This window comes from Canis lupus, chromosome 36, assembly GCF_048164855.1.
Source record: "Canis lupus baileyi chromosome 36, mCanLup2.hap1, whole genome shotgun sequence".
Classification (NCBI taxonomy): Eukaryota; Metazoa; Chordata; class Mammalia; order Carnivora; family Canidae; genus Canis; species Canis lupus.
The window spans coordinates 706,107-729,833 of NC_132873.1; the positions used below are offsets into that span (position 1 = coordinate 706,107).

At 43.8% G+C, this 23,727-nt stretch overlaps 1 protein-coding gene and 1 long non-coding RNA gene across 7 annotated transcripts in view; one reads left to right on the forward strand and one right to left on the reverse strand.

The window, feature by feature from the left end:
* The window catches only part of DLGAP2 (DLG associated protein 2), a 699,343-nt gene that overhangs the window by 635,567 nt on the left and 40,049 nt on the right, over nucleotides 1–23,727 (reverse strand). For 3 of the 6 annotated variants that reach the window (XM_072812934.1, XM_072812938.1, XM_072812939.1), the window contains exon 1: nucleotides 3–140. The exons of the other annotated variants lie outside the window; for them this stretch is intronic. The gene's annotated coding sequence lies outside the window, so the exon portion shown is untranslated. Of the gene's footprint in view, nucleotides 1–2; nucleotides 141–23,727 lie in introns of those variants that run through there. 6 annotated transcript variants of the gene reach the window in all.
* LOC140625533 (uncharacterized) lies at nucleotides 706–2,342 on the forward strand. The gene is made up of 2 exons (XR_012024863.1): nucleotides 706–794; nucleotides 1,321–2,342. It is a non-coding gene; the product is annotated as an uncharacterized lncRNA (long non-coding RNA).

Genomic DNA, 23,727 nt, shown 5'->3' on the forward strand with positions numbered 1-23,727 from the left:
ACCTCAGACGTGGGGACGCCGCGCGAGGAGGTCACGCTCCGCGGCAGAGACGCATCCGGCGGGAAGAGCGCGGCCGCGCGGACGGACGGCCTGTGTCGGGGAGGCGCGGAGGACGCGGACGAACCGGGAAGGAACCCGTTTCCCGCCGGGCGGGTCGACGCGTGCAGTGGCGACGAGCGCTTCCCGGAGCCCGGCGGCGGGGTGACCGTCACGGAGGCTGCCGAGCGCCCTCGGTGGGCGCAGAGGCCCGGGCAGCCACCCGGCCGCCGGCCTCCGGGAGCGGCCTCGCGAGCGGAGGCGTCCACAGGCCGCGTGAGGGCCGCGCCGTCTCTGGTCCGGGCTCTCCCCCCGCCCGCACGGAGGCCTCGCCCGAGCCGCCCTCCCGCCGCGCGGCCGACCCCGCAGTGCGCACGCGGCCGTGACGTCACTCCCAGCGTGCGCGAGCACAGGCTCGCGGGCTCCGCGTGCGTCCGCATCCCGACGGCGATCTCGCGGGAACCGGCGTCCGCCAGCCGCGTCCACGTGGCTCCGGGCTCCCGGAAGCGCCGGGCTGCACCGCGGGTCCCCAGGGACGGCGGCGGCGCCCAGCGGGAGAGGGGCGTGCTCCGCCCTCCACCCCTAGCTCCTCCCGCAGCTCGCGCGCCCGCCCTCCTCCCTCCTCCCTCCCTCCTCCCGGAAGCCGCGTGTGCTCGTGTGCGGCAGCCGCCTCGGGCCAGCTGAGCGCGCATGCGCAGGCCCCTCTGGACCACGTGGCCGCGACCCGCTGGACCCGCCTCCGCACCTGGAAGGGTCAGGTGGGCACGTGGCAGCAGGCGGCGGGGGGAGCGGGGGAGCGGGGGAGCGGGGCGGGGGGGGCGGCGCTGTGAGCCAGGAGCCAGCCCCGGGGGGCCGCGGGGAGCCGCGCGGCCTCCACCGCCTTGCGTAGAAGCGGACTAGCCACGGCCTCATGGTGTGGATTCGCCATAATAGTGGGACGCAAATCCCCCAACTCTATCAAGAATTAAAATGTTTTACTGAGCATTAAAATTAAGTGGCGCATGGAGAGCAAGCATGCAGGATGCTTAGCCCCGGGGGGCGCAGCGGTTTAGCGCCGCCTTCGGCCCAGGGCGTGACCCCGGGTCCCGGGATCGAGTCCCCCGCAGGGAACCTGCTTCTCCCTCTGCCGGTGCCTCTGCCTCTATGTCTCTCGCGAATAAATAAATAAAATCTTAATTAATTAAATGTTAACACGTGAAATAAGGTATCTTAAATTTTGGCATTCAGGTGTAACACACATAACTCAAAGTCTGATGAGACGGAATATTTATTATTTGTCATCAGTCCTGCAGAGCCTGGGGCTGCTGTGGTTTCCAAGGAGAATCTAGGAAGACGATGCGGATGATCACCAGTCACTGCGAGGTACGTGTGGCATTCTGCAGCAACGAGCAAGACGCCAGCGCATCCCCCAAGCCTTTGAATGAGAGTGGCATTGTCTCTTAAAATGCATTCAACTTTTTAACAAAAGAAACAAAAATTAGAGCACAAAAAGTGGGTGAAATGATGCCACAGAGAACCCTAAGAACACACCAAGAAGAGAGGTGCCGTTCCCATGGCGACAGCCACACAGGCCCCTGGACCGATTCTGTGTGTGATTCTGCAACTCAAGGAAGAACCTCCTTGAGGGCTCATCAACATTCCCACCAAAACTCTGGGCCCCGGGACGCCTGGGACTCAGCGGTGGAGTGTCGGCCTTCAACTCAGGTCGTTACCCCAGGGCCCTGGGATCAAGTCCTGCATCCGGCTCCCTGCATGGAGCCTTCTTCTCCCTCTGCCTGTGTCTCTGCCTCTCTCTGGGTCTCTCATGAATAAATAAGTAAAATCTTAAAAAAAATTAAAAAAAAAAAAAAGCCAAAACAAAACTCTAGGTCCCGGTGAATTCCCTTTTCCGTTCCTGATCCTACAGCCCCATTCCCACCCTCATGTCCCATCATTCATAGTATTAACATGGTACCTGGGCAGCACCATAAGCACTAAACACTAATTACAGAGCTTAACCAGTTGTAGGGAGTCTCATGTGCTTTCACACTGTCCGTCTCTGTGCTCTTAAGCTGTTTCACACATGCATCTTTGGGAAATATCAGCTGGTTTCTCCCACGAGCATTGTTAGGAATCAAACCTCTTTATTAACAAGATTAAGGAAATCATAAGAAAAATATGTTAACAGCATTTGGACAATGGAGAAAATATAAGCAAAAATTTGGAACACATAATTCTAACGTCTAATTAATTAACTGCATTTTTAACTTTGACACTATTAAGTATACTGTGCCAGGCAATATAGTACATGTTAAATATGAAGTGTGGCTACAAAAAAAGTCTCGAAATCCTTAACAGACACATGACTTATGTAAATAAACACTGCACAATAAAAGTTTTAAAAAGTTCTATGTATATATGTGTGTATGTGTATACACACATGTATTCATAGGGGCTGAACCAATGTTAAATGTCTTTTAAAAAATCACAAATCATAGACATATGAAACAGGTGAAGGGAGTCAAAAGGTACCAAATACCAGGTGTAAAATAAAGTCCTGAAGCTGTACTGCACAGCATGGGGACTATGATTAACAAGACTACACAGTGTATCTGAAAGTTCCTAAGAGAGTAGATCTTAGATGATCTCATAAGAAAAGAATGTGTAGTTGTGTGTTGCAAGGGACATCACCCAGGCCAACGGTGAACATTTCCCACTACATACAAACGCCAAGTCACCATGTCATACACCTAAAACTAATACGATGCATGTCAGCAAAAAAAAATCACAAGTCAGTGCACAACTGCATAGAGATTACTCTCTCCCCAACGGCTCGTTTCCCTTACACAGAATCGTGATACAAGTGAAGTTGCCACGGGTTTCTTCTGGTCCAGGAGAGCTGCCTTCTGATGCTCAGAACCAGGGTGCAGGATATTGACAGAATAAGAAACATGTTATTTGGGTATCCCTGGGTGCCTCAGCGGCTTAGCGCCTGCCTTTGGCCGAGGGCGCAGTCCTGGAGTCCCGGGATCGAGTCCCACATCGGGCTCCCGGCATGAAGCCTGCTTCTCCCTCCTCCTGTGTCTCTGCCAATCTCTCTCTCTCTCTCTCTATCATAAACAAATAAATAAATCTTAAAAAAAAAAGAAAGAAACATGTTATTTTGGTCTTCATCCCAGTTCCCGGCAGCAGAGTTTCTAAATCCCTTGGAACTTCTGAGTGGTGGGGTGAGAGGGGCGCCTGTCCTTATGGCTAACAAACGCCTTGCGTGCATACCTGAGTTTATGCTAAGGGGATGAGCACAGGAGCCCCGGGACTAGAGGCTTGGATGGTTCAGCCTCACCCCCACCCACCTCCAAGCAGGGGAGCGGGTGGCGATGGAGCCAACAGCCAACAGCTACTGACTGAATCGTGTCTATGTAAGACCTCCATAAAACTCTATCAGGAGCTCCAGGAAAACTGTACGCTAGGGGTCCAGGGCACTTTGGGGCTGGTGCAGACACAGTGCTGGGTGAAGCTGTGCCCAGGGAGGGCAGAAGCTCTGCACCCCACCCCGCCTGCCCTGAGCATCCCTTCCACCTGGGCCTCCTGCCTCGTATCCTTCACAATAAAGTGGTGAACATAGTAAAAGCCATTGCAGCAACCTGTGGAGGACCCTGGGGCCCCCCACTGTGTGTCGCCCAGGAGTGCAAGGGCCGAGCTGGGGCCTGCTGCCATCTGAAGCAAGGGGAGGCGGGGGGAGGGCTTGGGGGCTAAGCCCTCCACCTGTAGGTGTGCATTAACCCCAGCTGCCGCAGTCAGAACTGGACTGGATTGGGGGACACCCACCATGTGCCCAGAAAGTTGGAGAGCTGGCCGGCATGGGAGAGCCCCACATATTCTGTGTCAGGGGCAAAAAATGGATCGCTGTGTCAACTGAAAGCCAAAAGGACCAGAAGGCTGTGCAATGGACCCTGCTGAGGATACAGAGAAAGAAAGTGACCCTGGTGGGAGCATCTCCTGCTGCTGGCCCTGAAGGAGCTGGAGGTGTGCACAGGGCTTCATGGCACAGGACGGCAGAAAGAAGGATCTGGAAAACACGGACTACAGTCACTACCAGCTTCTTACAGTAACTTCATGGATGAAAATACATAGGGTGCATTCACTTTTACCCATTATATCCAAACGTACCCACGAGTGTGCTGCTCTACAGGGAACATCTGGAAACCCCGGAATAGACAGCGCATTAATGGCCCAAGCATTCTGTTGCACGGTCTGGACTCTAACACACGCAGCCGCCAAACAGAGAAAGAAGATCCGTATGCACTTGCACAGGAAACCCTGCAATATTTGCAGGGTTACAAAGAGCCATCTGTGGGTAAAGCAGGTCTAGAATTCATGCCTAGAATAGTCCACAGCAACCCCTGCTTCCTGAGCACTGGGGCACGTTAGTCCAAACGAGACGGGCTACAGCATAAAGACTTGGTACAAAAACACGTGGAAGATACTTTAATAATAATTTTATAAGAATTATATGTTAAATATACTGTCTTAGAGAAAATGTGCTATTAAAGTTAATTTCACCTAACTTCTTTTTACTTGTTTGAATGTGAGTACTAGTGAATCTAAAGCCAAGTGAGTGCCTCCCATCCTCTCTCTCTCTCTCTCTCTCTCTCTCTCTCTCTCACACACACACACACACACACACACTGCTGGATGAAGGACTCCTCACCTTGGACTGGATGGCAGAGGGGCAAATTCTCACTCTTTACATACTGTGTAAAGAAAATTACACAGTAATTTTACCTTTTACTTACCTTTTAAAGAAAATCATTTTTTTTTAAATTATTTAAAAAAATAAGCTTCTGGGGATAAGCTTGTTTCACCTCACGCTAAGACAGAGGCACAGAGGCTATCAAAGACATCTCGAGATGGGCAGGAGAGGTAGTTAGTGCTGGTGTTACTACAACCACCACCACCACCACCACCAAAACCACGCAGAGAGGAGCAGCACTGAACAGGTCATCAGGGGACACCTGGGGGCTCAGTGGTGGCACATCTGCCTTCAGCTCAGGGCGTGACCCTGGGGCCCTGGAATCATGGGGCTCCCCACAGGAAGCCTGCTTCTCCCTCTGCCTGTGTTTTCCTGCCTCTCTGTGTGTGTCTCATGAATAAATAAATAAATCTTTAAAAAAACAAAAACAGAAGGTCAGGACCAGGAGTCATCTGGATAATCCATATATTTGGACATGAAGCAGTTAAAGAGCCAACAGTGACAACCAGCAAATCTATTTCAAGCTCGGCTACTGTGGCACCAGGACTCGAGACAGACTGTGAGCATTTCTGGAAGTGATGTTCTCTACTGCAAAGGGAGACCGGCATGCTTTTCCCACGAAACAGATTCTGATCCAAGTAGTAGCAGAGACTCTGTTCCTTTGATGAAAAGCATTTGCTGAACACAGGCAGTAAAAAATGTACACCTCTGAGTTTTCAGTATTTGCATAATATTCTTTGGGGGCATGGTCAAGGAAATCTGGCCAGAAAAGCAGAAATACCCTGGATAAAGTCTTTAGAATTTTTTTTTGAAAGTTTAAGCAATCGCAGATATAAATTGAGGATTTTTGCAATTACTGCTCAATGCTGGCACCTGTGCAGGAGGAGGGAGCCACCAGCCTCACCACCATGAAACGAATAAAGACACTGGAGCAGGATGAGAGTCGGCGCAGATGGAGGACGACGGAGGACCGGACTTCTACACTTGCACAATCTCCCAGGCTGGTGGGTCACCTCCCAGCGCTTCCCCTGAGGATATGTGGTTGACTTTGTTCAAACTCCCAAAATAAACAGACCATCTACAGGGAATATTTAACAGCCTCCGCCGAGGAATGCCATACAAAAAAACTGATGCAAGTTTCCATCTGGGCATGACAGTCCTCGTGGAGTAAACCATTTATAAAAATTATCATGCTTTTTACCACGAATCACTTCTAAACCAAATGAGGCTCATAAGTCCAAAGATATGTCCTCTGGGGGACAAGAGAAATTAATCCTTATCTGATCGTATGATGCCTGAACCCAGAGAGCACAAGCTGCCCAGCCCGTTCACAGTTTTGACCCTGGACATGATCACTAAGGACGCACAATTCACCACACTTGTCATGTGTGTCCATGGTCACCAGAGCCAACTTAGCCAACGGAGGACATCCATGTGGACAAAGTCTTCAGAGTCAAACGGAGACAGAGGTACAGCCCCAGAACATTTCCAGAGTCCGTAGAAATTGCTAGGGAAGCACCCAGCGCCTTACAAAATCAACCGAGGAGGGCACAGCGCTCACGTGGGGGCAGCTCTCTGACTTCTGCAGTCCCAAAATTCAGTTTCTATAAGGAGACAAGCCTTTAGGTCATCAGTCAGAAAATCCTAAATTGTCGACAAAGTGACATCATGCAGGCTGTAATGAAATAAATCAGAAGTGCGACCTACTTCTCTGGGTAAGAAGGCAAAGGACATGGAGCAGGAGCATTACTTGGCAGCCGACTGTTTCTTCTGTATGCCACAGTTCTGAGGGCATGGCACACACGCTGTGACTCACCAACTCCAGACACGTGCTAGATAGCTCATCATTAACTCCATGACTCTAGACAGCCACCTTGTGCTGGGGAAATTAATTTGAATAAATGGGAATAATGTATGTTTGCAGGATCATACAAAATACAACAGAATAACCTGGAAGATCTTCAAGGCGCTTGTAGAAAAATGACACATCAACAGAAGGCATCATTATTCACACCTACAAATAGGTTCTTCTCAATGGTTTGCTAGTTTAGATACAGAGAATGCTCTCCCCATACAGAGCTACACTAATGTCTCGGTGAGGCAGGTACACCTGCTGCTGCACAATCCCATGGGCTCCAGCCACACTCCAGTGGTGAGGCTTCGCCTCATCCAGCGCATTTTCTGTGACACATCCCTGAGGCTACCAGCGGAACCCTAGACGTAGAGAGCCTGGCTTCTGCTCCCACATATCTGGTGGGAAGAATTCCACTAAATACAACAGGCTCTTGTCCTTACAAGGATATGTAAAAGGAAGGAACAAATCTTTTGTCCCTAATCTGAATGATCCTCTAGTTCATGGTGGCCACACACAAGCGCGAGCTGCAGAAACAGAAGTTCAACTCCATCAAAATCGTTCAAACTCTAATAGTTTCCCTCTAGACGTCTGAAATTCATCAATAATTCTGAATAATAGCTGAGATTTATGCCTCTCATCTTTCCCAAACCTCATGAAGATTTACTCATAAAGTTTAAAAAGATCAACATCAAAACATGGAGGCTGAAAGAGATCATCTACTGTCTCATTTCACTAAACAAATCAGGTCATGGTTTTCTTGCCTTTGAGGTTAATGGGTGTAACTTCCTGCACCAGCTACCTTTCCCACTGTGGGGCATCCTCCTATATGACTGACTACACCTCCAATTGCCTGTGAACAGGTTCCTTTCATCACTGTCTTCTGGGTATCTGCATGGACGTTCCAGAAGCCAATACTTCTTCCTACTGAGATCTAATGCCACCAAGTACTCCATAAATCTTCATTTTTGTACAATCTTGGCTTCAAATTATTGCAAATTACTCTTTGGGATTTTGCTGTTTATCATTATTCATTAACCTTAAAAGATTTTTATGCTGATTTTCTTTCTCTGGAGGGTCTAGACGATAACACTTGCCATCACTAACACTGACTGCTTTCTATATGCCAGGGGCCACGTCTAGTCATCCATGGGTCATCTCCATTAACATTCAACAATCCTTTGATGTCACCCTCAACTTACAAATGGGGAGGCCTCACAGGGGGCTGGGAATGAAGTGACAGACCTCGTTACCAGTACGAGAGGATGTTGGGGTTCAGAGCTGAGTCCACCTCACTTGAAGCCAGTGTTCTCTGCAGGCCCACAGACTGCCTTCCTCTCACCCCAGACACAACCCAGTATATAAATAACAATATAAGATGGTCCAAGAATTTTATATTTTAAAAGCATCCTAATTTTAAATCTAAAGTTTTCAGATCCGCGTGACTTTTAAGCAGTTAGTGGTCTAGGTTTACAAGGTTGTGTTGGCTTCCTAAGAGGTTAGACCAAAATGATCAACGCCTGTCACTTCCGGCTTCATGACTAAGTCACTGTAAACCTACAAAGAACAGTAGAAAGTAAATTAAGTAGCCCAGAGAGCAGTGACTTGCCTGAGTACACACTGAAGATACTACCACAACGACATGGTTCAGAAGTGAAGCCACAGAAGACATAGGTCTGCAAGCAGCTCAAGCAGCAGTCAGGCACCGTGATTCCCTTCTGAGAAGTGTGTGTGGCAGACGTCCCTCCACAGCTGCACACAGGACTTTTATGAAACAAATGTCCTCTCCACCTTCCCTAAATCAAGGGACCATAAAAGGATCTCAAGGGTATTCAAACACGTCCATCAGTGACAGGGGGCTGTCTCTTCAGTCCTTGTGATCCCACTCGCAGAGCAGGAAGGAGACTAGAGAGCAGAGGATGAACATCCTTCCTTCCTGTCCACCTGGGTCCAGGAGGAGGCACCCGTGAAATTACAGATCACATGAGCATCGTTCTTCCAAAGGCATTAGTCTTGGATTGTCTCATAAATTAGAAAGAACAGTTTAAATATCCAGATAAAGAGACTGTTTGTTACCATAGGGCACAAATGAAATGTTCCACTACCAGAAATGTCTTCCAGATGATCGCTTTCACTGAGTTGGATAAAAACCTTATCATCCGTCACTAATATGAAAACCATTCATCAAGAGCTCTCACCCCAAAGTTCTGTTGCCATCACAGAAAATGTCCTGTGTTTCTTGTATTCTCAACGTATAGTTTTAAAATGCTTTCCAATGTCTCATTTTACACTTAGAAATGGTGAGCAACCTCCTTATATGCACAAGAATTGGCTGACTAACCAATCGTATATGTGCATTTCAGCCTCCCCGACACCTGGCCTTACTCCAAGGACAAGGCTCGAACATGCTGTTATGTCCTTCTCATTTCCTTGCTGGAAACGAATAAAGGTCTGTATGGGAGAACACGCAGAGTCAGTACCAGGAGCAGAGTGGTAGATGAGGTCCTGGCAGGGACATGCGTCCTTTTGGAACTACAATGCACAAACAGGAACATTCATGTGAAAAAGAAGAAATGCAGCCAACAGAAGGGACCTGACCAAGCTTCTTGAACTTAATTTCTCTTTTGTAGAAGTTAAAGTGCTCAAGAACTTTCTTATCCACAATGTAACAGCCCAGATTCTGTTTCTTATTAGCCCCCGACACACCAACATACCTCCTCCCGGGAGGAGGGCTACCTCTCCTCCATCACTGGCCTCAGATGTTCCCTCACCCCACTGCTCATGCTTTACATCCTAGGCCATTTAATTTACTGAGAGAACAGCACTTAAATAAGCTCTTCAATGCCCTGAGTGAGCCTACAGGAGGAAGGGGTACATTTCATCTGGTTGCTGTCAGAAAGCTAGCAGTGATTTTCAGGACAACACAGTTCCTTGAAAGGCAAGAATTTGGTTAATGAATTAATAAACTCCATCCTCTGGAGACCTGCACAGTCCCCACCATCAGCTGAAATGGCTGCTCCGAAATATCATTCATGGTTCTCCTCACCCAGATGGAAACCTTTGCCTCCTACCCTAAAAGCCCATACCCGTGGCATATGCAGATGAGAGACTGAGATACCAGGTGGTCATTAATCCACTATCAAAATACATCAGCTGCACTAATCCAGGTTACACCACAGTTCAACCCTGGAGATCAGTGGACAGATTGGACACCAATGAGTGCTATGACTCATATAGAAAAGGGTCTCCAACACGTAACTGGTACTGTAATACGCACGAGTGTTTACAATGGGAGTCCAGCCCTTCCAATTCGATAATTAGGGAAGGATCTGGAGGACTGTGGTATATACCCCACGTGTGTGTGGGGGTGGTGGTGGAGGGGGCTGTCTACAGGTATGTGTGCAAGCTGGCAGGCATGTGCCAGTGTGCATGTGCACTTGTGTTCCTGCATCTGTGAGCATGCATGCATGTGTAAAAACGAGGCAGAACAGAAGGAACTACACTTTGCATGTATTCTCTCCCGTACAAGTTACCCTTCCTACTTTCTCAGCCTCCTCGCCTTCATAAATATAGTACAAGTTCACCATCCCTGAATGCAAAAGTCCAAAATTCAAAAGGTTCTGAAAATCACAAGTGTGTTGGCATCTCATCTGGCAACAAAGCCTCGCTTTTCCGCCCATTCCAGAAAGGCAACAACCAGTGTGCACTAACGTGAAGTAATTAATCTTTCTTTACCCTGCTTAGTATGAATACCACACATTCACTGCAAAAATATTAACATGTGGGAAAATAGAATACTGCCCTAGGCCCCATGGGGACAACATAACAGTAGAAATGTAAGTCATCTCTGAGGGAGTAATTTAAGGGTATCTTGACCATTCTTCTTAAAGTAGCAGCCCCCACACTCTCGTGATACTGCATTCCTGATTCCATTTGTTCATAGTATTTCTACTACATTGTTTTATTTATTTACTTACTTACTGTGTACAGAATACAAGCTCCATGAGAACAGGAACGATGTTTGGTTCAGGCTGTATTCCCAGAATTTAATGTCTGGCAAACACTGCAACTTCATAAATATCTATTGACTATAGTTTACTTAATCCAGAGATTTAAAATTACACAATATTGAAATTGGCTTACAGTGTGTACTATCTAAAGAATACAGAACACAGGAATAGATTTTTCCCGTGTATAAGTAGGATTTTGAATGAGAAAAACTTCTCCTGTGTCCTAGTTCTACCAACTTCACCTGTGAGTACATGGAAATGTCACATGAATAACGTGGTCTATAGTGGGGTTTTTCAGATGTGAAACAGAGATAGTACTTCATATCACACAGATAGGAAACAACATTCTAAGCCTTAAGGCACTACAGAAATATTACTCTGGTCACTTCTGTGATATAGTTGGAGAGAAACATCAGTTTTTTGAAGCCTCGGGTGCTTAGTTTCAATATTTGTTAAATATGTGTAATTTAAGCCACCCAGCCAATGATAATTTGTTAATGCAGCACAAACTAAGACGAGGCAAGCCAAAAAGATCAGATGCAATTGCAGCTGCCTAGCACCTGGCCCATAAAGCAGGGATATCGTGTAGAGATGATCAGGCCACCCCACTCCTAGCTCAGAATTCACAGATTTTTGTCCCAAAGGAGAGGCAGGCATAAGAACAGAAAACCCCAATGCTCGCCCCAAAGGGAGTAGCTTTATTTGAAACATTATGCTAAGTTAAAGTCCAAGAAGACTCTCAACACAATGGATATTTAGGAGGAAGCTAAGATGAGAATGGTAACTCTATGAAAGCAATAATTTACACTCATGGCAAGCAAACTTACCAGAAAGAAACGGGGAAATATACAGCTAAGAAGAGTCCTCCTGGGGTCAAACAAAATCCCAAAGACTGACCTCAAAGCCATCCCTAAAATGGGGCCCAAATAAAACTGGATCAAACTATTGCATAATTTATATCTCTGGGGGCTACAGAAAACAAGAGTGCAATCAGCTGATAATTAGTGGAGCTCAACAGCTGTGATACCAAATGAGGCAGAAATGTTACAACAGAGAAAAAGAGGCAAAGAAAAAGGGTTTCAGGCACTGAAACCACTCTCATCCAAGTCGGCTGTGTACAAGGCTGTCCACTCTCAAGAACAACTTAAAACGCTTCACACTACAGGGGTAGGCTTCATGAAAATAGTCTAGCCAAGTTTTACAAAAACAAGCAAAGAGAAACAGCAGCAAGTCCCAGAGGGAAGATGAATATTCAGGGTTGCCACATTATCCAGATTCTAATATAAAACTATGAGACATACAAAGAAAATAAAAGGGGGGATGCATTCACAAAGAAAAAAACAATCAACAGAAATTGCCTATAAGAGACCTAGATGTTATATTTAACAAAGACACCAAGGCATGCATTACAAATAAGTTCAAGGAACTAAAGGAAATCACACAGAGAATTAACTGACAATGTCTGATCAAATACAGTATCAATAAAGGCAAATAAATTATAAAGGAAGGAATGAAGGGAGGGAGGGAGGGAAAAGAACTAAGCAGAAATTCCTGACTTGAAAAGTACAGTAACTGAAATGAAAAATTCACTTCAGCGGCTCAACAGACTTGAACTGCAGAAGAATAAGCAACTTTAAGGCAAATCAATGGAGATTACACAATCTGATGAGCAGACAAAAAAAGGGAATGAAGTAAAATGAAGAGAGCCTTAAAGAAATATGGGACATCAATAAGTATATCAACATGTGTTATGGGAGTACCAAGAGAGGAGAGAAGGTATCAGAAGAAATAATGGTTGAACACAAACTTTGATGAAAAATATGATATACATATCCAAAAAGCTCAAGAAAATTCAAGTAGGGAAAATGCAGAGATCCACATCCAGACACATCATAATGCTAAAAGACAACCACCAAGAGAAAATATTGAAAGCACTAAGAAAAAAATAACTTCAGATACAAGGAACACCAAAAAGATGGGCAGCTGATATCTCATCAGAACAATGGTTCAGAAGGAAGTAAAATGACATATTCCAAGTGCAGAAAGAAAAAACTGTCAACCAAGAGTCTTCCATTCAGCAAAACTACTTTTCAAAAATTAGTGTAAATACATAAAAACAGAGAATTTATTGCTAGAACTGCCTTAGAAGAAATACTAAGTTCATTCATCTGAAAGCAAGTGACCCAAGCCAGTAATCCAAATATATGAAAAACGACACAAAAACCACCAGTATGGTAGACAAAATAACAGACCCCCCCCCTCCAAAATCTCCACATCATAACATCCAGAACCTATGAATATATTAGATCAAAGAGCCAAGGGGAATTCAGGTTGCAGATGGAATTAAGGTTGGTCAGGTGACCTTCAGATAGAAAGATTATCCTGGATTTTCTGAGTGAGCCCAGTGGAATCACAAGGGTCCTTCTCAGGTGAGAGATGGTACTATGAGAGGGACATGGCCCAACTCGCTGTCTCTGCAGATGAAGACTGTGGCCATGAGCCATGAGGCCTCTGAAAGGTGAAATAAGTGAAGAAATGGAATTCTACTGTGCATGTCCAGAAGGAACTCAGTACTGCTGATCTTGATTTTAGCCCAGTGAGACCCCTTTCAACCTTCTGACCCAGAAATGTAAGATAATGGATTTGTATTTCTTTTGGCCACTAAATTTGTGGTAATCTACTACAACAGTAATTAAAACCTAAAAAAAACTTACAAAACTAATATGTAATTATAAAATATAGTATAAATACATATTTCTTCCCCTTTCCTTAATTAATTTTAAAACAAACTGCCTAAAACATATGTATAAATAATTATCTACACATACAACTGTATACACATACAATTTATCTGCTTTTTCTTATTTGTGTTTTTGGTGTCATATGTAAGAAATCATGGAGTAATCAAGAGTTACAAACAAAGATTTATGATTAAGTTTTATTCCAACAGTTTTATAATTTTAGCTCTTATATTTAGGTCTTTGATATATTTTGAATTAATTTTTATATATGTGCTGTGGGAGAAGAATCCAACATTATTCATTTACATGTGCTGCATATCTAGTGGTCCCAGCATTATGTGTTAAAAGACTATTCTTTCTTCATTTAGCTATCTTTCACACTTGTCAAAAAACCCTTGGCATTTTGGCATAAAGACAAACAGACCAATGCAACAAAAGAGGGCCCAGACAGAAACCCTTGCATATATGCTCCAATGATTTTTAACAAGGATGCTGAGACTATGCAACTTGAAAGTTTCTTCAATAAAAAAATGTCAGTAAAATCAGCAACTTTCATGCAAAAGAATGAAGTTTGACTTACCTTACACTACATATAAAAATTAACTCACAGTGATTAAAAACCTGTATGGGGCAGCCCGGGTGGCTCGGCGGTTAGTGCCACCTTCAGCCCAGGGCCTGATCCTGGAGACCCGGGATCGAGTACCACGTTGGGCTCCCTGTATGGATGGAGCCTGGTTCTCCCTCTGCCTGGGTTTCTGCCTCTCTCTATGTCTCTCATGAATAATTAAAAAAAAAAAAAAACCTGCAAGACTCTTTGAATAAAAAAATAGGTGAAAAGCTTCATGACATTGGATTTGATAAGATTTCTTGGGTATGATACCAAAAGCACAGAAAACAAAAGCAAATATATACAAATGAGAGTATGTGAAACTTGGAAGCAACCAAGATGTCATTCAGTAAGCAATGAATAAATAAATGTCCACTCGGACAATGGATTATTATTCACTGATAAAAGAAATGAGCTATGAAGCCATAAAAAGGCACTGAGAAAACTTAAATGCCTATTACTAAGAGAAGGCCAATCTGAAAAGAGCTCATATTGTGTAATCCCAACTACACAATATTCTAGAAAAGGAAAATCTATGAATAGAGTAAAATTATCAGTGGTTGCCTGAGATTGATGATGGGGAGGAATGAAATGGCAGAGCATAGAGAGTTTTTAAGACAATAAAAATACCCTGTCCAATACTATAATGGTGTATACAATGACTTTGGGTAATAAAATTATTGCCATAAAATTATGTCAACATAAATTCATTAATTGTAACACTATGGTAAGGTGTTGATGATGGGGGAGGCTGTGCATGTGTGGGGGAATGGATATATGGGAAATCTCTGTACCTTCCCCTTAATTTCACTGTGAATTTTAAATTGGTCTTAGAAAATTTTCTTAATTGAAAAAACAATAATCAGTGTCCATCAAAAGATGAATTGATAAAGAAGATATGGTCTATATATACAATGGAATATTACTTAGCCATTAGAAACGATGAATACCCACCAATTGCTTCCACGTGGATGGAACTGGAAGGTATTATGCAGAGTGAAGTAAGTCAATCGGACAAAGACAATCATTCTATGATTTCACTCATATAGGGAATATAAAAAATAGTGAAAGGTATTATAGGGGAAAGGAGAGAAAAGGAGTGGGAAAAATCAGAAAGGGTGACAAAACATGAGAGAATCCTAACTCTGAGAAACGAACAAGTGGTAGTGGAAGGGAGGTGAGCAGGGGGCTGGGGTGCCTGGGTGACAGGCACTGAGGGGGGCACTTGAGATGAGCACTGGGTGTTATATGTTGGCAAATTGAACTCCAATAAAAAAATATACAAAAATAAAAATAAATAAAAATAAACTATTTTGGTTTTAATATTTTATTTATTTATTCATGAAAGGCAGAGAGAGAGAGGGAGAGAGAGAGGCAGAGACACAGGCAGAGGGAGAAGCAGGTTTCACACAGGGAGCCTGACATGGGACTCAATCCCGGGTCTCCAGGATCAGGCCCTGGGCTGAAGGCAGCGCTAAACCTCTGAGCCACCGGGGCTGCCCAAAAATAAACTATTTTGATTTTTTTAAAATTGTTAAATTTTTAAAGAATTGCCTATAGTTCTTCTTTATGTACATATAATAATTTATTTAACACTTCTACTGATGAAAGTTTATATTGTGCCTAAAATTTCATTATTACCACAATGTAACAATGGACAGTCCTATATATGTGCTCACATGTGTACGTGTGCTCATATTTCTAGGATATAGATTCCTAGAAGTACATACTTTTGAAAATCGTAAAGGCTAATGTTAAAGAAAAAAATAAAAATATAAAAAAATAAAATCAATTGTTGGAGCTAATAAATGAATTCAATAAAGTTGCAGAATACAAAGTCAAAGTGCAAAACTCAGTTGCATGTCTATACTGGTAAGGAACAACTGGAAAGGGTAATTAAGAAAACAATTCCATTTATAATAGCATCAAAAAAGAATAGTTAGAAATAAATTTCATGAAAAAAAAGAAATTTCATGAAATAGGCAAAAGATTAATACTCAGAAAACTGGAAAACACTGCTGAAAGAAATTAAGAATCAAGATGGTATGATACTGGCATAAAAACAGACACATAGATCAATGGAACAGAATAGAGAACCCAAAAATGGGCCCTCAACTCTATGGCCAACTAATATTTGGCAAAGCAGGAAAGACTATCCAATGGAAAAAGGACAATCTCTTCAATAAATGGTGCTGGGAAAATTGGATATCCACGTGCAGAAGAAGGAAACTAGACCATTCTCTTACACCAGACACAAAGATAAGCTCAAAATGGATGAAAGATCTAAATGTGAGACAAGAATCCATCAAAATCCTAGAGGAGAACACAGGCAACACCCTTTTTGAACTCAGCCAGAGTAACTTCTTGCAAGATACATCCACGAAGGCAAAAGAAACAAAAGCAAAAATGAATTATTGGGATTTCATCAAGATAAAAAGCTTCTGTACAGCAAAAGAAACAGTCAACAAAACTAAAAGACAACCTACAGAATGGGAGAAGATATTTGCAAACGACCTCTCAGATAAAGGGCTAGTATCCAAGATCTATAAAGAACTTTTTAAACTCAACACCCAAGAAACAAACAATCCAATCATGAAATGGGCAAAAGACATGACTAGAAATCTCACAGAGGAAGACACAGACATGGCCAACACACACATGAGAAAATGCCTCGCATCACTGACCATCAGGGAAATACAAATCAAAACCACAATGAGATCCCGCCTCACCCCAGTGAGAATGGGGAACATTAACAAGACAGGAAACAACAAATGTTGGAGAGGACGCGGAGAAAGTGGAACCCTCCTGCACTGTTGGTGGGAATGTGAACTGGTGCAGCCACTCTGGAAAACTGTGTGGAGGTTCCTCAAGGAGTTAAAAATAGACCTGCCCTACGACCCAGCAATTGCACTGCTGGGGATTTACCCCAAAGATGCAGATGCAGGGAAACGCCAGGACACCTGCACCCCAGTGTTTATAGCAGCAGCATCCACAAAAGCCACACTGTGAAAGGAGCCTCAGTGTCTATCAGCAAATGATGGATAAAGAAGATGTGGTTTATGTATACAATGGAATATTACTCAGCCATTAGAAATGACAAATACCCACCATTTGCTTCGATGTGGATGGAACTGGAGGGTATTATGCTGAGTGAAGTAAGTCAATTGGAGGACAAACATTATATGGGGATTATAAAAAATAGTGACAGGGAATAGGAGAGAAAGGAGAGAAAATGACTGGGAAATATCAGTGAGGGTGACAGAACATGAGAGACTCCTAACTCTGCGAAATGAACAAGGGGTGGTGGAAAGGGGGGTGGGCAGGGGTTTGGGGTGACTGGTTGACAGGCACTGAGGGGGGCACTTGGTGGGATGAGCACTGGGTGTTATGCTATATGCTGGCAAATTGAATTCCAATTTAAAAAAATATACAAAAAAAAACGAAAAAAAAACAAAAAAATGTAAAGTTCATTTACAAATAAAGTTACACTCAAGATTTGTGCACTTGAAAAAAAAAATGCCTCTGCCTTCAAAAACACCTTTAAACTCTTAATTTTGGGGCACACCTTCTTTGTTAAATGAATCAAGTAGTTGTGGGGGAAAAAAGTGTTGCTTACAAATAAGCTATTGATTGAAGTTTTTTTTTTTTTTTTTTTTTGGAGTAATAAATGAAATAGGGAAAAGGGAAGACTTTAGAGAAAAATGTTCATGGCCCTTTGCAGTGGTATTGCTATAGCTTCCAAGACTTCTAAAAATCTGTTTCCCCTATTGAATGAAATGTTTGTGTGGATATATGTGTGTGTGTGTGTGTTGGGGGAGGGTAGTAGGGGTAAAAATGGTAAAATGGTTCTTTCATTTATTTTTTAACTTGAACCATACAGATACTTGTTCTGACTAGAGTTGGACCATTTTACAACAAAGCTAAATATCAATAGCCTCACTAATGGAAACTGACATAATGTGAAAAACATAAAATATGGTCATAACCCCAACAAAGAAAAAAACGAAAGAAATTAAGAGATATAAATAAATGGTAAGACATCCCATGTTCATGGAGTGGACAACTATTGACCATATCCATATCCAAAGTGATCTATAGATTCAATGCAATTCCTACCAAAATTCCAAAGGTAGGATTTTCTTGCAGAAATAGTTAACCCCAGCCTACAATTTATATGGAATCTCAAAGATCCTGAGTAGCCAAAACAATATTGAAAATGAAGGGCAAAGCTAGAGGACACACAATTCCTGATTTCAAAACTTATTACAGAGCTACAGTAATGAAACAGTGTAGTACTGGCAGAAGATATTTAGACCAAGAAAATATAATAGGAAGTCCAAAAATCAACCCTCACATAAACCATCAGTTGATTTTCAACAAGGGTAACACAACCATTCAGTGGGGAAAGAACAGTCTTTTCAATATAAAATCCTGAAAAAACTGAATATCCTTATGCAAAAAAAATGAAACTGCACCCTCATATTATACCACATCCAAAAACTGCTGAAATGGATCAAATACTAGCATTAAAAATTTGAGACTCTTAGAAGAAAACATAGGGTCAAAATATAAAACTTTTCTGTGAGTACCAATATACAATATCTAAAGAGTGGGGGAAAAAACTCCACAGAAGAGAAAATATTTGTATATCATATGTCTAATACGGGATTAATATCCAGAGTATATAAAGAACTATTAAACAAAAAGACCAAAAAATCAAAAAATAGTCTAAGGACTTAAATACCTATTTCTCCAAAGATGATCTATAAATGGCCAAAAAGACTGTGAAAAGATACTTAACATCTCTAGTCATTAGAGAAATACAAAGCAAAATACAATGAGATACCACCTCACACCTATGAGGATGGCTGTTACCACTCCTGGTTACACACGCGGCATCAGCACCCCTGAGTACATACCCACAAGATGGAAATTAGGGACTCAGAGATGCTTATACACCCATATTCACAGCAACATTATTCTCAATAGCCAATAGTGCCCATCAACAGATGACTGGATTAAGAAAAACAGTAGGTAAACAAAATGGAATATTATCCAGTGTTAAAAAGGAGGGCAGTGCTGATGCCTGCAGCAACATGGATGCGCCCTGGAGATATGCTCAGTGAGATGAGGTAGACAAGAAAGAACAAGTGTGACATGACTCCATTTGTACGATGTACCTGGAACAGGTTGATTCCAAGAGTCAGAATATAGAGTAATGGTTATCATGGTGAGGCAGGGGGCAGTGGGAGTTAGTGTTTAATGGGATACAGTGTGTGTTTGAATATATTTTTTAAAGATTTTATTTATTTATTCATGAGAGACACAGAGAGGCAGAGACACAGGCAGAGGGAGAAGCAGGCTCCACTCAGGGAACCTGATGTGGGACTCGATCCCGGTACTCCAGGATCACATCCTGAGCTGAAGGCAAATGTGCTTACCCACTGAACCACCCAGGTGTCCCTGTTTAAAATTATTTTTCAAAAGCTCTGATCATGTGTAGTGGTGAAGGCTGCATACCATCATGAAAATACATAATACCATTGAATGGTACACTTAGAAATGGCAAAAATGGTAAATATTATGTGATGTATATTTTACCACAAGTTTTGAAAAAGGAATAAGGTGCTAACCCATCCTCTACTGCGTGCAAAGTAGGAGAACTGTATGGCAAGTGAAAGGAACCTGTCACAAAAGACTACATAGTGTAGGATTCTATTTCTGTGAAATGTCCAGAGTGGATAAATCCAGAGAGGCCAAAGGTACATCTGTGCTTTCCAGTGGACACTGGGGATGGAGTGACTGATAGTTAATGGATAAAGAGTTCCTTCTGGGGGCGATGAAAACATTCCAAAATCAACAGTGGTGGTGTTTGCATAATCCTGCGAACACACTCGCAAGCATGGAGTTGTACGCGTTAAATGGGTAAGTTGTATGGAATGTGATCTACATCTCAAGAAAGCTGTTATTTCCTCAAAAAGGAAAAGATATGCCAAATCTATCCCGAGTGTTTGCACACACCCAGGACACCACTGAGTGCATGGTTTTGCGTGCCAACTGAAGAGCACAGAATCCTATCATAATTAATAACAGCTGGTATTAAGGTAAGATATGGAGTTAGTCATACATTCCTTGTAAAGTTGGTATCTATATATTTCTGTTTCCCTTGATGTTAAAATATAATGGGGAAAACAGTGCCTAATCAACACTTGGTCTGCCATCAGTTATAGGTTTAGAAGGAGACCTAAAGTAAGGTGCCTGCAATACCTCGTGAAACCTACCAGAGCCACGTGCATGGTCTTAGGCAGGAATAAGCCTTGGGGGGATCTGTAAGATCTTCCCAAACTATTTCACTGGAGTCCAAGAAATAGGTAACAGCGATTTTTAAGTAAATGAACAGGATTTGAAAAACAACAGAAGACCACCAGGTCTACAACACTAAACTCTTAGACCTAACCAGAGGCTTGCTCCTACTAAAAACAAGCCAGCTACATGCACACCTGACTTGAAGGCACAGCCTCCTGAAACCTAGAAATGTCATCTTTATTTTAAATTCTTTCCTGTGCATATTGAGCAAGTTCTCCTGTGTTCCCATCACACTCAGCCACTCTACCCTCATACTGCTCTCCCCCCACTGCTAGGTCCCTAGCCTCCCACTGTACACCCGGTAGAGTCTTACGCCGAAACTATCGCCTCCAGGGTCATGATACTAGGAAGGGCATCCCTTCAGGAGGCTGTGGGGTCAAGCCACCAGCATGGCATTCAAGCCCTTGTAAGAAGAGACCTCAGAGAGTTCCCTCGCCCCCTCCACTATGTGAGCACACAGACGGAAGACAACACCCATGAAGCAGAAAGAGGTCTTCATCATACACCAAATCTGCGGGTGCCCTGATACTGGATGTCCAGCCTTCAGAACCAGGAGAAATAAACGCCCATTGTTGATGAACCACCCACTCTGTGGTGTCTGTTACAGCAGCCTGGAAAGACTAGGCCACGTTCCCAGGGGACAACTACCCTCATTTCCAAAACCTATCTCTGGTGGGTAACATGTAATATCAGTATTTATTGAAAAACCGAATGAATGAGTTGAATTCTTTATTTCAAAATAAGAAATATGCTCTGGATGCTGGGATCTAACTGTGTGCCCTCGATATGGCTTCAAGACCCCCCAGAACACAGAAGTACCTGTCCAGCTGGCTTCTCCCCAAGGACGGAGGCTGAAGCCACAGACGATCCCCATCACGTCTAGAGCCCGGGCTCATGGCTACTCCGCCAGCTGCCCAGCGAATCGCAGACCCACCCTAAGCAAGTGGAAACTCTGAAGCTCAGCTTTTGAGACTTAGGTCCAAACAGTCCTCGGAGGACCCTGAAGCTCTGTCTCCTGTGATACGTCTGAGGCTTGCTCCCTATATTCCATGTGGCACAGGCCTTGGGCTACCCCAGATGCTTCCTTTCTTGGGTCCTCAGCTGTCTGTCTCGCTGATGAACATGGTAAATTCTGAATTCCCCTAGAGACAAGGCCTTCATTTGAATATGCCTCTCTTGACTGGGCTCCAAAAAATTGCTGCCCTGGTTTTCCTGAAACTTCTCCACATCCAAATACATGCATCAGCTTGGTGCCTGATTTCTCAGGGGAACCCCGGTCCCCAGACACCTTCCACAGTCCTGAGGCTCGAGGTCTGGATGCCTACATGATCCCTTTCCTGATCAGGACACATTCTGGATGTTTTCCCCTGGAACCAACTCTAAATAGACAGGAAGAGCTTCTGTCAGAGTCTTCCTTCTCAAGAGTCAGCTTTTGACTTCAATGGGCCTCAAATCTATGTCCCCAGAGACTCTGAAGGGAGTTAGAAGAACCCACTTCCCCTTCTGCAAGTCAGTGGCTGTCCTCCCCACCATAATACAAAGTTATGGTCCCCTGTTCCCACTGTCCTGCTCCCTCCCGGTGTCTAGACACCCCCTCCGTCAACCTTGATTTTCAAGTTAGACTATTCACACTCTGCCCAGTATTATCTGTACTGAAACTCAGGTGAGGGGCAGCCCTTTATCCTTCAGCCTCCTGAATCATCGGATCTGAAGGAGAACATGGATTCACATTTGAATAAATCAAACATTAGGACGATGGAAATCCAGAAGTAGACCCAAGTGCCCAACAAAACAGAAACTTTAACTCCTGTCAGCTGTTGAAATGTGGCACCCCCACTTTACCTACTATACTAGACCCCTCTGAAACTGAGTTCGGTGACTCTGTCAGATGGTTGGAAAAGGAGGAGGGAAAAATCCAGTGCAGAAGAGGAGGTGTGGCCGTGCACCCCGCCAGGGGACATGAGGACAGGCTAGTGCCTGAGAGAAGAGCAGCCCAGAAAAGGAGAACAGGGGTGCACACACAGCCATCCCCCACTGATCCATCAAGTGTCCTACAGCTGCAGGCACACTCATTAGTGAATGTGCAGAACTTTTAGATTTTATTTCAGATCAATTTTTAATGTAAGACTACTGAGATTTGGGTGGCACTGAGATATCACTTTGAATTCATGAGTCTATTTTTATCATGCTTTGAAAAAATAAACATTCCCAGATTGATACCTTATAACAGGGATGCACTGTTGTTTTGTACAAGACTGATGTCTCTAACCTCAGTGGTATCTGCCTAGAGCTGTGTTCTAGGAATGCTGCAAACTCCCTCGTGCCATCTGCACCATTCTACCTGGTCTCCATGGAAACCAATGGCTGGTAGAAGTTTCTCTTTTGTGTCATAAAGTCTGCAGCACACCTCTCCTTGATACCCCGTACAGAGATGCCAATGGGATGATACGTGCAAAACAGGGCTAGGGGTACTGTACTGTGAAAGACAGATGCATCACAGTTGAAAATAATCCACCTGATTTGCCAATTTTAAGGTCCTATATTTGGGTCGTCCATCAACACATCATAGTCCTACCACCATGTGGTCTTGGACAAGAAGCAACCTTTCCGAGTACTACTTCCTCTTCCACATGGAGGGGTGGGGGATGGAAATAGATGGACATCGAAGATACCTACTCAGCCACGTGAGTGAACACTCTGAAGATGGTAGCCCTCTACTTGGTTGTCCTTGCAAATGCTAAGGAACATCCAAGCTTGGAGACGCAAGTCTGTGGTTTTGAAACATTTTTCAGAGAAATGAGCTAGCCTTCCTGGCATCTCCACCTCTCCACCTCTCCACTCATGTGCATGATGCTTAGGACAACTCAACTAATCCATCTAGACAACATCCATGCAGTTTGAAAATTTAAAAACAGAGCTATTACCTATTTGGAACTCTAGTGTGGTTGCAGATGCTGTTATTTTATAAATAATTCTACTGAAACCAAGAATCAGCAAAGATGACCATGATGCCTGCATTTGTTTTTCCACATTGAAATGAATAATGATTTAAGTTGCAGAAAGATTGACATGGATGTTGTAAGTAGTGGTGTGGCCTGAATTGTGTGTCCCACCCCCTCAGTCCATATAGGGAAGTCCTAACCCCAATGTGATTGTATTTGGAGGTGAGGTCTTTAAGAAGGTAATTAACGTTAAAGGAGATCATAAGGGTGAGACTGTAATCCGATGGGACAGGTGTCCCCACAAGAAGAGGAAGACACCAGGAATAAGAGTACACAGAGGACAAGGCCGTGTAAGAACTCAGGGAGAAGCCAGCCTCCTGGGATCCAGGAGGGCCTCACCAACCCCCTGCCCCAATCATGGCCCCTTGACTTGCAGCCTCC